This window comes from Accipiter gentilis, chromosome 3 (genome assembly GCF_929443795.1).
Source record: "Accipiter gentilis chromosome 3, bAccGen1.1, whole genome shotgun sequence".
NCBI lineage: Eukaryota > Metazoa > Chordata > Aves > Accipitriformes > Accipitridae > Astur > Astur gentilis.
This window is the reverse complement of record NC_064882.1, coordinates 36,881,633-36,896,049: the sequence shown is the minus strand read 5'-3', so window position 1 is coordinate 36,896,049 and position 14,417 is coordinate 36,881,633.

Below are 14,417 nucleotides of genomic sequence, written 5' to 3'. Positions count from 1 at the left end.
GAATTTCTTTTCAGAGCTCCTAGGGGCAATTTTTCATTCTCTCTGCAGGCTTCAAGGATCTATGTTCTGTGTGGTGTCTGCTCTGTTACAGTCTGGGTAATCTCAGAAGCTGTTTATGTGAGAGGTTAGAAACTCATTTACATAAGCTGTTATTCTCACAACCAGCTTCATAGTTCTCTCCTACAGAAAATGGGGTTTGTTTTGCTTTTCTTTAGGCCTCATGACGTAGGTCAAGATTTTCCATGGACAAATACAATCAGCACTGGTATAATTTTGTAACTCAAAATGGCTCATAAGTCCACAGAAATTTTCCATTGGAGGGAGATCAAATTGTCCTCAGAAATCTGTTTTTATGAAACCCACAGACAAAATATTCTTGAAGCCATGTCCTTTTATATGCATGGTAATAGCCATTTTGCCTGATGGTGCATTTGGAATTGTTGGATTGTCAGGCTACAAATTAATAAAAAAGAGTACATTTTCAGTGAAAATAGAAGGGGGACGAAAGGAATTATCGATCTTTGCTCCTCTGTCCTTGCTAAATTACCAGTTATATAGAAAGGCAAAAAATTCTGCACATTTCTAAAAGTAAAAATTATACTATTTTCCCAATATTTTATACATTTAACTTTTTCACCAAAAGGAAAGTAATTTTTAATTAAAAAAAAAATTTCCAAATTATTTCATGTCAAACATACTGCTAACAGTAATAGACTGGCTATTCTTAATAACAGAACCACAACCACATTCTCCCTTATGCCACACAAGGGCAAACATGATGGTTGCAAACCATAGCCTCAGTGTTGTCTTTTCAGTCCACTAGTTTCAGGCACAAATATAGATATCCATTAAAATTAAAGGAGCTCAGTAAGAGTAATTAGAAGATAGTAATTAGGATCAAAGGCTTCTGACAGGCATATTCTATAAATAACAGCAAACAGAAATAAAAACTGAATGCAGTAATTAAGCAAATTCTATTGCTAAATTATGTCTAGCACCTGTGGAAGAGAGCAGTCAGCCACCCAGCCCGTAAATTTAATATTTTTTTGTTCACATAAGCAAGTCTCGGTTCTTTCAGACTTGCTTTCGCGCTTTGCTATTACCTCACTGAGGATTTGTGCTCACGGGTGTGTTTGTGTAGCAGTGGAAATTTTTTTTCAACAAGTACAAAAATAAAGCCTGCGTATTTTTCAATTTTGAAAATATTTTCCTTGGCAATGAAAGTGATAAACTCAGTGGCTAAAAATGGTGTGCTTTCTAGGCTATATTTCTTGGTTTATACGTGAAATAGGACACCAAACTCAATGACAACAAATCTCTCAGCTGGCAAAATTAGTAGCATGAACTCTTCTAATTAAACACAAGAAAGCTCTCATTAGTCTAGATTTTTGGAGGTATGTAGCAATACAGATAAGTTATTGCACATAGTATTGATTTGATACTATGGAATGGTTGATTATGTCTTTGTAAACTTCACAGTGTTGCTGGAGTAATACTGTAGTCACTGGAAAAGCAGTTGTCCTTTAGTCTTTTGGGTGTTTGCCTGAGTTTTCATCAACTTCAAACCACAGTGCCCAAAGCTGAAAGGCCAATGTAGGCCAATCAACAAAGCCAATTGGATGTGTAATGGAAGTTTACAACACTGAGATCATTGTACTCTTCATACAGCTGAGACCCAGCAAAGGTAGGCATATGGAAATTGCCCCACTGTTTTACTGGTGTGACTTCCTCTTCCGAAAGAAAACATTTCTTCCAATAAGAACCTGCTTTTGGAACTGCAAAGCCCAGATATGATTATCTGGGACCTTAGGATAAGGACTAAGATATTCAGTGGTGGTTCCCATCAGCTTATGGTAAACTACAAAGCCAGAGAGACTCCATGTGATTTCACAGTCTTATTGGCCTATTAGGAACATACTGATAGAACTTCCTCCATTTCCTATTACCTCTTCCCCCAAATTAACAGTGCCTGATGGTTAGGGAGAGCAACCTCCTTCAGTTATTCTTTTTAAAAGACTGATTTATTAAGCAAGTTTGAAACTGCTTTCTGGATTGAGGTGTCAACCAAAATAAGCAAAGGAATGTCTTGTTAGCAGACAAGATGGGACAAGTCCCCTTGATGGGACTTAGATATGAGGTTTGAGCTACTCGTGATGTGGGAACTATATACCACAGGAAGAACATCTAGTCAAGAGAATCCAGTGGCCAAGATTAAAAGTGTCTATGGACTTCAGACTGCTTTAAGCAGCAGATAAGCATGAGTTTGGAGGACTAGGGCTTTGGTGTCAGGTGTCTAGTATCTGACCTATTCATTGATCTGTCTAGCCCACACAATAGTACTTTGAAGTATTTTCATTCAGGATGATGGATGGAAAAGAGATGTAAGCCAGCAGAAACACATAACAAGAAAAATTACTGGAAAAGATTGTGTCATGCTTGATCCACTATTGAATCTAATTCTTCCTGATAGATATTGTAAAATTTTGGAAGTAGCTGCATTTTTCAGTTATAATTAGGGAGTCTTACATTCAGCTGAAATAAAACTGAGCATATAAAACAATTCTGCCTATAAAAAATGTTTTAGTAGTGGAAACGGATTGCTGAACAGACCAGTAACATGCAATGGATGTTATATTTCTGTTCTAAATTATGGGTGTAAAGTCTAAGACATTAGTGACAGCTGTTCATTAGCCTACACTCCTCTCTCAATCTCATTTCCTAGTGGACAGGCACCCATATCAGAATCATCAGTCTTGGTAAGTAATTGTTTCTGCATCAGCCTGAAGACTAAACTATCCTCCCATAAACTGAGAAAGCCTTTTAGCATCAGCATTGCCACTGTATTTCGTGCTGTGCCTGTGTAGATAAAGAAATTATGTCTGTCTCTTTTGCTGTCATATCTGCTTTCATTCACAAGCACTAAGCTTGTCTGAGCACAAGAATAATACAATGAAAAAGCTAAATCTTCCAAAAAGATTTTTTATTGTTTAGCTTGGGTAGACCAAAGCCCATTCAGTCACTGTAGGATATGGGATTCCTTACTAAGCATCTATCCAGTGTTTTGGTATAACCACCATTCAAAATCTCTTCTGAACTCTTCAGCCTGATTAAATCCCATGTACGCTTACAGCTTTGGCACTGGTCACATACACATCAGCACTGACAGTGCCAAAGAAATGGCTATAACCTTACAAAATTGAAAGAAAACAGGTTTCCCCTATCTCACTTTAGTGATGTAAGCATGGTTTGTCCCTACAGAACACAACCAAATGAAATAATGCCTTTTTAGTTAATGGTTGGACAGCTAGACATGAAAGAGTCTGAATCACCATCTCCTTTGGCTTATATCCAGTAGGTTCTGGGACATCTGCAGATGGAGTTCTTTTGATCCCTCCATAGCTTAAGCTGTTCTATTTTGTCAAACTAAATCCTGAAAGCATGCAAATGCAAGGAATCAGAAGGATCTCTAGGGATCTGGTGCAGCCCTGGTGCCCTGAGGCAGAAATACCTACAACCAGGATACCAAATATAAAAAAAATAATATTTATCTAACTTGTTTTTAAAAAGCTGCAATGAAGGAGACTCTCCTTATGTAATACATCCTGGTACTTCAATACTCTACTATTATGAAAATACACAATATAAATCTTATTTTCCTTTCCCCCACAGATGAGAAGAGCTATCTTCTTCATAAAAGTCTTTTACACTGTGAAAACTGTTATATCTGCCCTCAGTCTGTTCTAGACTAAACAAACATTGTTCCTTCAATGCTTCCTCAAAATTCATATTTTCTAAACTTCTTATCAGTCTTATTGTTCCTCTTTGTACTCTAATTTGTCAACATCTTTTTTGTGTTGTGTTGTGCCTAAACTGGATACAGTTCTTCATCCAAGGTCTCACTGGCCAGAGAATGAATTTCTCTGTATGTTGACTGTGACACTTCTACTGATTTGAAGCTTGCCATTTTTGCACTACAGCCAAAATGTTTATTCATGTCACCCATTACAATCCTTCATCCTCTTCTGTCAGCCAGTCAGCTATTCCCCATTCTACATTTATTTTCCATAACACAGGTCTTTAACACTAGTTTCCTTTCTCAAAGAGATTAGAATTCTCATCCTACCCTCACTAGTGCATTTAGCCCCTTTCAGTTTGCCATTGTCAGCAAATTATAGACATCCAGTTTTCTTCAAAACATTTAAACAGGCCCAAAATTCTCTCTCTGATGGTTGCTGTTTGAAATCCTTTCCATTTTGATAGTATGAAGTCCCAACAACTTATTTTCAAATTTTTGTAAATTACATTTACATCATGTATTCTTGTACAAGAGGATGTATGATGTGACACTATTTTACATAGTTTGGCATTTATTGTTTCACCTTCATCCACTGTCCCATTAAAGTATTTATCCTGGCAAACTCTAACATGTGAGCTCTAAGATAGTTTACCCTCATCCTGGTATTTCATACTGCCAGTATCATGCCAGTGGCATATATTATGCCTTGTTTTTATTAAATCCCATTTCTGAGGTCCTCAGGGTTCCAGAAGAAAGGTGGCTACCTAAATGACCGCTGCAGATTTCACAAAGTATAAGGACAATGGTAATCTAGGAATTGCAATGTCATTGCAAATCCAAACTGCAGAAACTTTGGGCTTTTCTAGTGGATTCTTTATAATAAGAGTAATTTTTTATAATAAAAAAAGTCCTTCCAATAGTAGGCTCTTGGGAGTGAACCAAAGTTGTACGTTTTTTGGAAAAGGGTGTATGAAATAAATCTGTTACAAGATCTTTTATTAAAATAAATTCAATTATAAGTACATAAACCTATTTCTAAGTGATGATTTAAGCCTCTATAACAATGAAACAGTTTATTTGCATGGTGAGTTCTTCCAGAGACTTTCATTAGTTTGTTTTTATTCATGAAAGATGAAGTTAAAGAATGAACATGATTTTAATGTACAGTAGAGTATGGACCAAATGAAAAGTGATACTTGATTCCACCCAGCAAAGAACCACCACCTCCCCTTAATGGATTGAGCATTTGAAAGGAAGAAAAATAGCTTCAGGTTATTTTCAGATGTTTTCTAAAGTTGGATGAACTTAATCCATTTTGGTTTTCCACCATTTATTCAGAAGTATTGCCTCAGGATATGGATGATTTTAAACATTAATATTCCACCACACCCCGTAATATGGGATACAACAACTGAGCAAAATAGTAAAAATTCAGATACATTGGCCAAGATTGTGTGCATATCTGAGACATTCATACTCAGCTGATTGAACCTGTAGGCCTGGGGAACAAAAAGGTTGTAACTTCAGTACTTTATTCCATGAGGTGTAACAATTACCTTTGTTTTCACATATCTTCTGTAGTCTCCCAATCCTCCTTCTGCTGTATGAAAATAAGTTTTGCAGTCACTTTAACCAAAATAAAAATAGGCTTAAATCTTAACATGAATCATAGGTTTGCAAAAATACAAACACGAAGAATTTCTGAGCTGGAGTAAAGGAATAAAAGTACCTAAGATCTTGAAAAAAACATATACCAAAACTTGGTTCTGCAATATTCCATCTTCTTGTAATTTTTTTGTACTTGTACATTTTTTACTTTTTTTGATACACTTAATTTTTACCAAGAACTTCATATCGGAATGCAGTTAATGAATGCTTGAATCTTACTGGCATACACGTTCTTCAGTTTACAATTTGAGCCTCTTCACTTAAACTGTTACTGGTAATACAGAAGTGGGTTTAACAGCTTTATTCTTTAGTTGCTATGGCATAACATCCATACCATGAGAAAAAATTATACTACTGTTGAAGATGCAAAAAAGATACCAAAAATTCATTGCTCTCCTGTGCTTGTCCAATGCACGGATTTAATTCTTTTCTGTAGTCTGAAAGGAACTGTTTGCATAATTTATTCTAGAGATTATGCTTGATTTTTTTTGTGGAGTAGAAATAAAGTCATGAAAAGCAGTGTAGTAACACTGTATTAGATAAAAATGGGGGGGATCTCTAAGTGTCATGAGACTGTTTTCATTATGTTTGAAATCTCCAAACTACTTTGACCACAATGGAAAAACATTGCTGAATGTCCCACACGCGTTGTTACTTTAATAAAACACCAGATGCATATTCTGTTAGACACTCACAAGACTATTTTAAACTAGCTGAGTGACATTGAAAAGATATGTGCTTGCTTAATCTGAACATTTATATTAAGCTGTTTCAGATTTAAGTTAAAATTTCTGAAATTACAAAAGAATATGTGAAAATATGCCTTGATACCCCTTTTGAGAAATAAAAGATATTGACCATTTCCCTTATGTTTTCCCTTAATTCAGGGGAACTGAAGGCTCAATTTTACAATCTCCTGTCATCTTAATATTCAAAAATAAATGCAGGATTAAATTATCCTCTCATTGATAGTCTCTCATATAGTCTTACTGATAGAGTAACTGTGCAAGTTTTCTGCATAAGAAGAGAAAATGAGTAAGGAAGAATCCAAGCAGAAATTGTCAAAATCACACTCCAGTAAAATCAGCCAAGTATTAGCTTCATGAAAATGTAAACAAAGCAGACAGTATCTTGGCTTATGAACTGTGGAATGGGAGAAGACTCAAATTACAGAAATATGAATCAGCCAATGAAGGATTATAGATTTTTTGCAGAAGATAAAAAGTTCTATAGGATCTTGAACTATAAGGAAAGCGAGACTGGTTTTAGAGCATGCACTTGTGACCTTTTTCCAGAATCAGACCTCTCTAATGGGTCTTATAAACCAAATCCTGTAAAATGTGTCCTACTCTGCAGCCCTTTTTCCAGTAGAGCCTCTAATATTATGTAGAACAGTAAAGGCAAGGGGAAGGTCACTGAGAGGACAACCAAGAAGAAGGATGTGTAGGAATGTGCCAAAACTTCTACATCCTGTGGAGAAGTGCTCCTCACAGTTTAGTGCAAACACAATGCCGAGGAAGTCTCTCTGGTTTGTCCATGCCCACGTAACCCACTCCTCCAGACTCTCACACGGGAAAACAGAGCCACACACCAGAACTGCTCAGCAGCTGTCAGATGGGAGGAAGATTCAGTCTCTCAGCCCACATACGCTTTCCGTTTCCAGGAGTCCATTCAACTTGGGCCTTTATGCAGGACATGAGCACTTGGCTTTAATCTTCTGTGGCAAGAGAATGACATGTTAAATATAGACCTTTAGTCAAATCTCAGATCCTTAATTGGACCCAGATCTGGGGCTTTATTTTAATGGAGCTTAGCTGATTTATATGAACTGAGAAAGTGGCATATTGTCCAAATCAGAATTCCATGTCTCAGCAACTAAAATAAAACCGTAACTTGTGAACACAGAGGTCCAAAGGCAGCAATCTAAATTTCTAAATGCTCAATCTAAGTTTATATTAGATTTAACTTGTTATAAACCATATCCAGCATATTTAATACAGGACTAGTTTATCAAAAGTCTTTTAAAAATAGAAGAGAGTTCAGAAAAGATCAACAAATACATTTGGTTAATCCAGGTATAGATTTTAACGTGACGTTCAGAAGCCCTAAACAAGCAGCTTGCAAAATTACACATATTTGCACATTACAGTAACCAACAACATAAAGAAACATATTCAGGGCACTGTTTTAAGTTTTACCTCTTGGCAATTAAAAGGATGTGTTTCAGGTTGTTTAACAAAAAGCAACAGAGAATTCTGAAGCTTCTAATATATGATTGCTATAAGTATGGGAGATTGGATGTGATGCAGCAACATCTTCAAATGTAGCTCCATTGCCATTCTTCCTCATTTTTAGCAGAGGATAAACTTTGTACTTCTCAAAGCTATTATCTTCTTTTCTGTTGGAAGTCTCATAGGTTTACTTGCTTCACCCTTGTAACAGCATAAAGCATACGCGTGGCAGAGCCTGCTCACCCCCACAAGATGCAAGTAGCTCAAGCTTACTCACTAGGCATACAATTTTGGTAGCACGTGTCAAAACGTCTTTCTTATGCAAGGCACTTTTTTAAAAGCTTGTGACAGGAATACTTTTTGATAGGAGAAAGTCCATTCCTAAAGCAACCCCACTTTGCCAGTAATTCAGTGCTCCCGGCCACTAAAGCTTTACAGAGAACAGGTAACCAGACTTCATTTGGTTTAAAATAAACATTGACCAATTAGTGCACTTTTCTCTAGACTCATTCTTAGAAATAGGATTGATTTTTTTCCAACATTAACTGGTATGTGGCAGACACCCAGGATCCAGCAAGGGTGATGAAAAGCCTGGCAAACCTAAACTGAAATAAAAATGGTGCCTAAAAAGGGAAAGCAGTAGAGCAAACATAATTGGCAAAGGTGCAATAAGGACAACTTTTCTCTGATTTAATAAGAAAGTGTCATCATCTGTTCAATGACCCAGAAAACCACAGATGCAAATTTATACACATTGATAACTGGTAGGATATAGATAGGAAAGGAAATAAATAATTTAACAAAGTGATTCTACCCAAAAATTCCACTTATCTGTGAGAGAAGATAAAATATGTCAGCAAAAGAGACATTAATTAAAATTTGTTAGTAAAGGACAGATTTTTAGGCTAAGATACTTGCTGACACACACCTCAATTTTCTTGAAACTTCTTGTGGTTACAAGTCTTTCAAGATTTTAAGAAACCTGTAGTTATCAATAAGTAAAATAAAATGGGAAACTTGAAGAATGACTGCTATCTTGGATAATAAAGAAAGAATATTATAGTCTTATAATTATTACTTCATGGTGAACAACGTATTTACTCAGCTGTATGTTTGCATGTAAGACTATTGTTATCTCTGGTATGCAGGAAGAACAGAAAAAAGAACTTTAATACAGTGTATAATTGACAGACCTACAGCAGAGCATAAAAGAAAAACACTTTTCAGATTACTTAGCAATTTACAAGTGTTTTCTCTCGAGTTCAATTCATCAGTACAAGAATGCATGAATTTTAACTAACTCTTTATACCATCTAAGTCTTGACCAATATGAGACAAAGCTTCATGATTTAAAGAAAATTGCAGTGCATATCACTTCAATCTACCAAAGAAATAAGTACAGAATTATGCCAAGAATTAAAAATCAAAAAGTAATAGTTTCTAGGGAATAGTTTCATAGATAGAATGGATGTATTTATTTTACTAACCTGTTTCTTTATACTTCAGATGTTTCTGCATAGTTAGTACTAACATCAAGTTTGAAAACATGAGACAAAACATCTTGACCACATTTTACAACAATGCTCAGTAGTTCAACTTTCAGTCATTTCTTAGGTGCTTGCTTTTATGTCCTAATACCCATATGCTGTTGCTTTCTGGTATTACAAAAAGTGCCCAGTTACACTGGTACTGTGTTAATTCCCCTCCTCGAGGGAGAAAAAGAAACACCTAACTATGGCATATATTAGAAAAGGCAGGCACACAGAAATGTATCTGCACTTTAAGCAAAATATGATCAGGTAGATAATGGTCTGTAATTCAAGTCTTTCCCCAGTTTGGGAATGGATTGGCTCCTGAGAAATTTCTCTCCCCCATTTTATAACATGACTGATGAACACAAGTATCTAACACCAGCCAGTGGCGTTAGATATATTTCAGGAAACACTCAGAAAGAATCTGTGTTATTTTTAGAAAAGCAAAAATGTTCCATTTATCATACTCATTCCAACTTCCAAAAATTTCAATATTTTCTGTGCAATAGTGAAATTCCCTTCTGTTGACTTGGCAAAGAAATGGTACTTAAGCAGATTTTGTACATGTGCTACATCAGGAACAAACACCTGCTGAAATTTTTCAAGAGTTTTCCAGCACATAACTCTCTAGAGTAATTCACCATCTAAATGGCATATAAGTTTTATGATATTGTAAGTCAGAGTAATCTTATTTAGTTTGCCTTTTCATGCAAAGATACAATCCATTTAGTATGTCAGTGCACTGCAAAGGCAACTTAACCTGCCACTCAGTGATTAAAGTGCCACGTAGAGATAAATATTCTGGGAAATCAAACATTATTTTTCTTCCCTTCATTATCTGAAATGGCAAAATGAAGGCAGAAAAGCTTTATAAGCAAAGTAGTTAGAGGAACATCTTCTTAGCACTTCAGCAGACAATAAAACCAGGCAGGCAGTTTATATTTAGTGGAAAAACAGCTACTAACTCTGCTAATGTCTTTGTTACATTTTCAGAAAAAGTGCTTTGTTACATAGGTTAAGTGTTTTGAATGTCACTGCCTAGAATACCATAGCTGCAGGCTCATACAAAGCAATTCATATAGCATTTCTCTTGGCAAAACAAGTAGCTGTCAGAAGTTGACCATTTTAAACTAACGCTACCAGTTTTCAGCATGTGCCTGCCTCTAACCTCATTTACTAGATTTCTTCTCTACCACACTATTCTGTATTTGTACTCCAGTTTTCCTATTGCCAAATAAAGCTGTGTACTACCTTAGAGCAGCCGCCTTTCTCTAGGTTGTCTGCAGACAAGTCAGTTATCAGAACTTCAAGCATTTCGAAGTAGCTTAGAATTATTACCTTCAACTCTTATTACTCTCCGCAAGTGCGCCATTGCTTTCTTGGAGCATACTTCATTTGCAACAGAGCACACAGATGCTTGTTTGGGGAAGATCTATGTTTTGCTTATCCTGGTAAAGGGGCTTGAAGACCTAGCTAGGCTCTGGGTCATCATTTTTGACAGCATCACTTTTAAGTTGTTTTTGTTTGTTGTTTTGGGTTTTTTTAAGTGCGTTTTGGGTTTGGTTTTTTTTAAGAGGTATTAGATTTTATTTGGAAAGGAAGGGTAATGGAGGAACAGCGCACTACTTTTTCAGGTTTCCGAATTCCTCTCAACCTTCTGGACTGGAGGCCACTGATGCAAAGCTAGAGACTGCCACCACGTGGCTAGAGGCTCTCTCGGCTGGCAAACTCTAGCTTGGTCCTGCAGAAAATGAAGTGTTAAGATTGAATGGATTAGGCCTTGAAAAAACCAACATGAAGCTGGCTTAACTTCTCTGAAGAGGCCGAAGTTGCAAAAATGGAGACTCTGTATTTTCATCTTCAGAAACGTGGGCTTCTACAGGCTGAGGAAAGCATGGGGGTTGAAGTGACTCCTTTTCAGTAATTAAGTATTCTGTACAATGATAGCATCACTACCATTCCCATTTCTGTTATCTCATTTTAAAAATGAAGGGGTGACACTTGGCAACATATGTCATTCCTGGATGAGAAGCCACCACGAGTATCTGGCTCTGTATCTGACAATGTTCTAGATATGTAGCTGCTCACAGGCACCAGCTTGTGCCTTCCTGGAAGCAGGACCTTGTTATTTCAAATCAAGCAGAAATACCTACAGTGTGACAGTGCCTGCAGAGCTTTTAACAGCTCAGCAGGGCTGTTTTTGGATCATTAAGAGTATTAGACTTTTGCTACTGACTAGCTATATAACTAGTTCTGGGTAGAAGCCCTCTGAATCTATATCTGCTTCCTATGCCTTTTTTTTTCATTTATCATTCAAACATCCCATCCCTCACTGCCTTTTCTAACAGACTTTGCAGAGCTATGCTTTTTACCTAGGAGGCACCTAGACTCTATGCTATTGTGCCTTTTTGCTTCATTAAACTAGAAGAATGTTCTACCAGTTATCTAACCAAAATTGATCATTTACATAACAGCTATGGGAAAACAGAGTTTTATAATATCTCAAATAATCAGACTTCCATTTATAAAGACTTGCACCAGGAAGCACACCAGGTAAGATTCATCTCACCCACCTATACAATTCTACATTGTAGACAGTTAACCATTCTCTGATGCAAAAGAGAGTAGGGCCATCTAATAGGTGTCTCCCCTAAAGGGAAGATGAATCCTACCACTCCTGATCAAAAGAAACAGAACTTAGGAGTAAAATCCTTTAGCCCAGATTCACTTCCTTCCAGAATTTGTAAATTCCAGCTTTGCTGTCCAAGTGCATTGCATTTGTTATCACAGAAGCATAAAATGATGTTGTGCTTCCTGGAGAAAGAGATATATTTAAAGGTCTAACAGGTTTTGAAGCAGTTTTTTAAAACCTAAAATGCCAGATATATACCTAATAGGAATGCAGTTCTTTGAAATCCTATAACTCACTTTAACCACACTGAATAGGAAAACACAGAATTCCTGTCTCATCAGGGCAAGGAGAAAATTCAGGTACTGCCTTTTCAAAAGCCAGATTTTTGTATGTTGTTCAACTGGCTTGAAAGGAACGGCCAAGAAATTCAGTGTGCTATACACTGCCCAAGTACAATTGAACATTAAAGGGTGAATTAATAATAAAGGACTGGATTACTATGAAAGCAAAAATTCTGTGGAATCAAGGCAACAAGATGAAGTAGCAGTGCAAGAAAGAAGATAGGTCTTATCAGAATTGAATTCCAGATTAGGAAGTGCAGCTTCCCTTCCCAGAATACAAAGAGATTGGCTGTGATTGCTGTAATCAGAGCCAGAGAGAGGTTATAAATTTATCTAGCCTGAAAGACAAATGAAATGGAAAATAGACTGACAAGCACTGAAAAGCAAGTTAATGAACAAAGAGCAACACCCACAATTTTCCCAGCTCTGCAGATATCATACACGACTTCTGTTGAGTTTTCAGGTCAAGACAAGGAAGAGGATACGGGCTAATTTCCCATGTTTAGTGGGACAATATGACCAGTCAGAATCTGAGTCTTCAAGGTAAGTTCCTAAGACACCTGAACAATAAAAATTTCAAATTTAATGCTTAGTTCCAGTCTGATTGTGAGTATCCAAAAAATAAATTAAAAAACCACTGAAAACTTGTGTGCAGAATTGCTTTGAGCCATACACACATTTCTACAATCAAGACGTTAGAAGTCTGATTCACTAACCAACATGAAGCCTTTTTTTAGTTTTTAAAAGCAAAGTGCTGAGATATATTTAATACTGCATATTTACAAGAAAGGCACTATCACATTCATTATTTTTAGCCATTTAATCCTCAGCATGAAACTGAAAACACAGGAGCATGTAAGTTCTCCTTACAGTGTCAAAAGAGACAACACAAAAAATGCTTACTGTGCAAGAAGCCTTCTAGAAATAGCAAATACAAAGTATTTAAGCTCAAAGGCATAGCACTGAAGGCCCACTTCACTTTCTGGACCTTTGAGCCAAGTGCAGGACTGCAGAGAGTTACCTTGTAGTTACCTAAGTAGTCAAATCTTCTCTTCAAGGTAATTGACAGGTCACAGTTATGATAGTGGCAACTATCTGTTATATAGACTAGTGCTTACAGCACTCACCAAGGAAAAAGATACACTTCTTACCTCCCCGGAGAGTATCCTATCTCAATTACAATCCTCTCTCCCTGTAGGGAAGAAGTCAAAAAACTAATGAAGAATTCATAAGGTCAAAAAGACGACAAAAGTCAGATACCTGAATGTATGTATGGAAAGTGTTCAGTGTGTGCTGTGAATGACATTTTAGGAAAAGAAAGATTCTTAGGCAAAGAACCAAAGCAATGAGATTACATAGCTACACAGACCAGAAAAAAGTTTGGGTTTTGCACCTTTCCCCAGGTTTGACAGTATAAGCAAATAAAATATAATATGTAGCCACAAACCCCTAGCTGGTTTCTGAGACTATGTGTTCATCTTCCAAAGACACCTCCATACTTCCATTCTTTGTAATGTCTCTTAAAAAATGAACTAGCAGTTTATTAAGTTCTTACAGAGAATGAAAAGGCATCATTTCAAAATGTATCTGAACATTTAATTGCAAGATTATCAGACTTTTAAGACATTGACATTCCTTCTCAAAATACACAGCATGATCTAATAAGTAATTTCTACCATAGCTTTGGTATGAAAATGTTTTGAGGCACAAAGACTTAGAACTATCAAAATTAACAATCTAGGATTTTTACAACTACAGTGAAGTAGTACAGCTTTCTGAATATAAGGTAGTTATATGCAAGACTGCAGAAAATCCTGTAATAAGTCATTGCAGACAATACTGACAGTTCTGAAAAAGGTCAGTTAAGAGAACCCAACAGATAATTTGTCTTTGAAAAGAGGGAAAGAAGGCCTGAAATCCACAAAACTACAAGTTACATATTACTAGAGACTTCAGTTCTGGAAACCAGTTAGTTATTACAACATGTATACAAGTGTGTTCAGGAATTAGAAGATAAATCTTAACTAGTGCCTGTAAGTAAAGCAGTAGATGAATTTGATAGGAAATGAGGGGTGATGTCTGGGCAACTGGATCAAACCAATTCTCAAACACCCCACCTAACATGCTTGTGGGAATGTATTTACTTGGTTTCATAAACATAGTAGAGCTAGGTCATACAAGAGCTAGATCATGCAAAGAAAGCCACGGTTTATATGG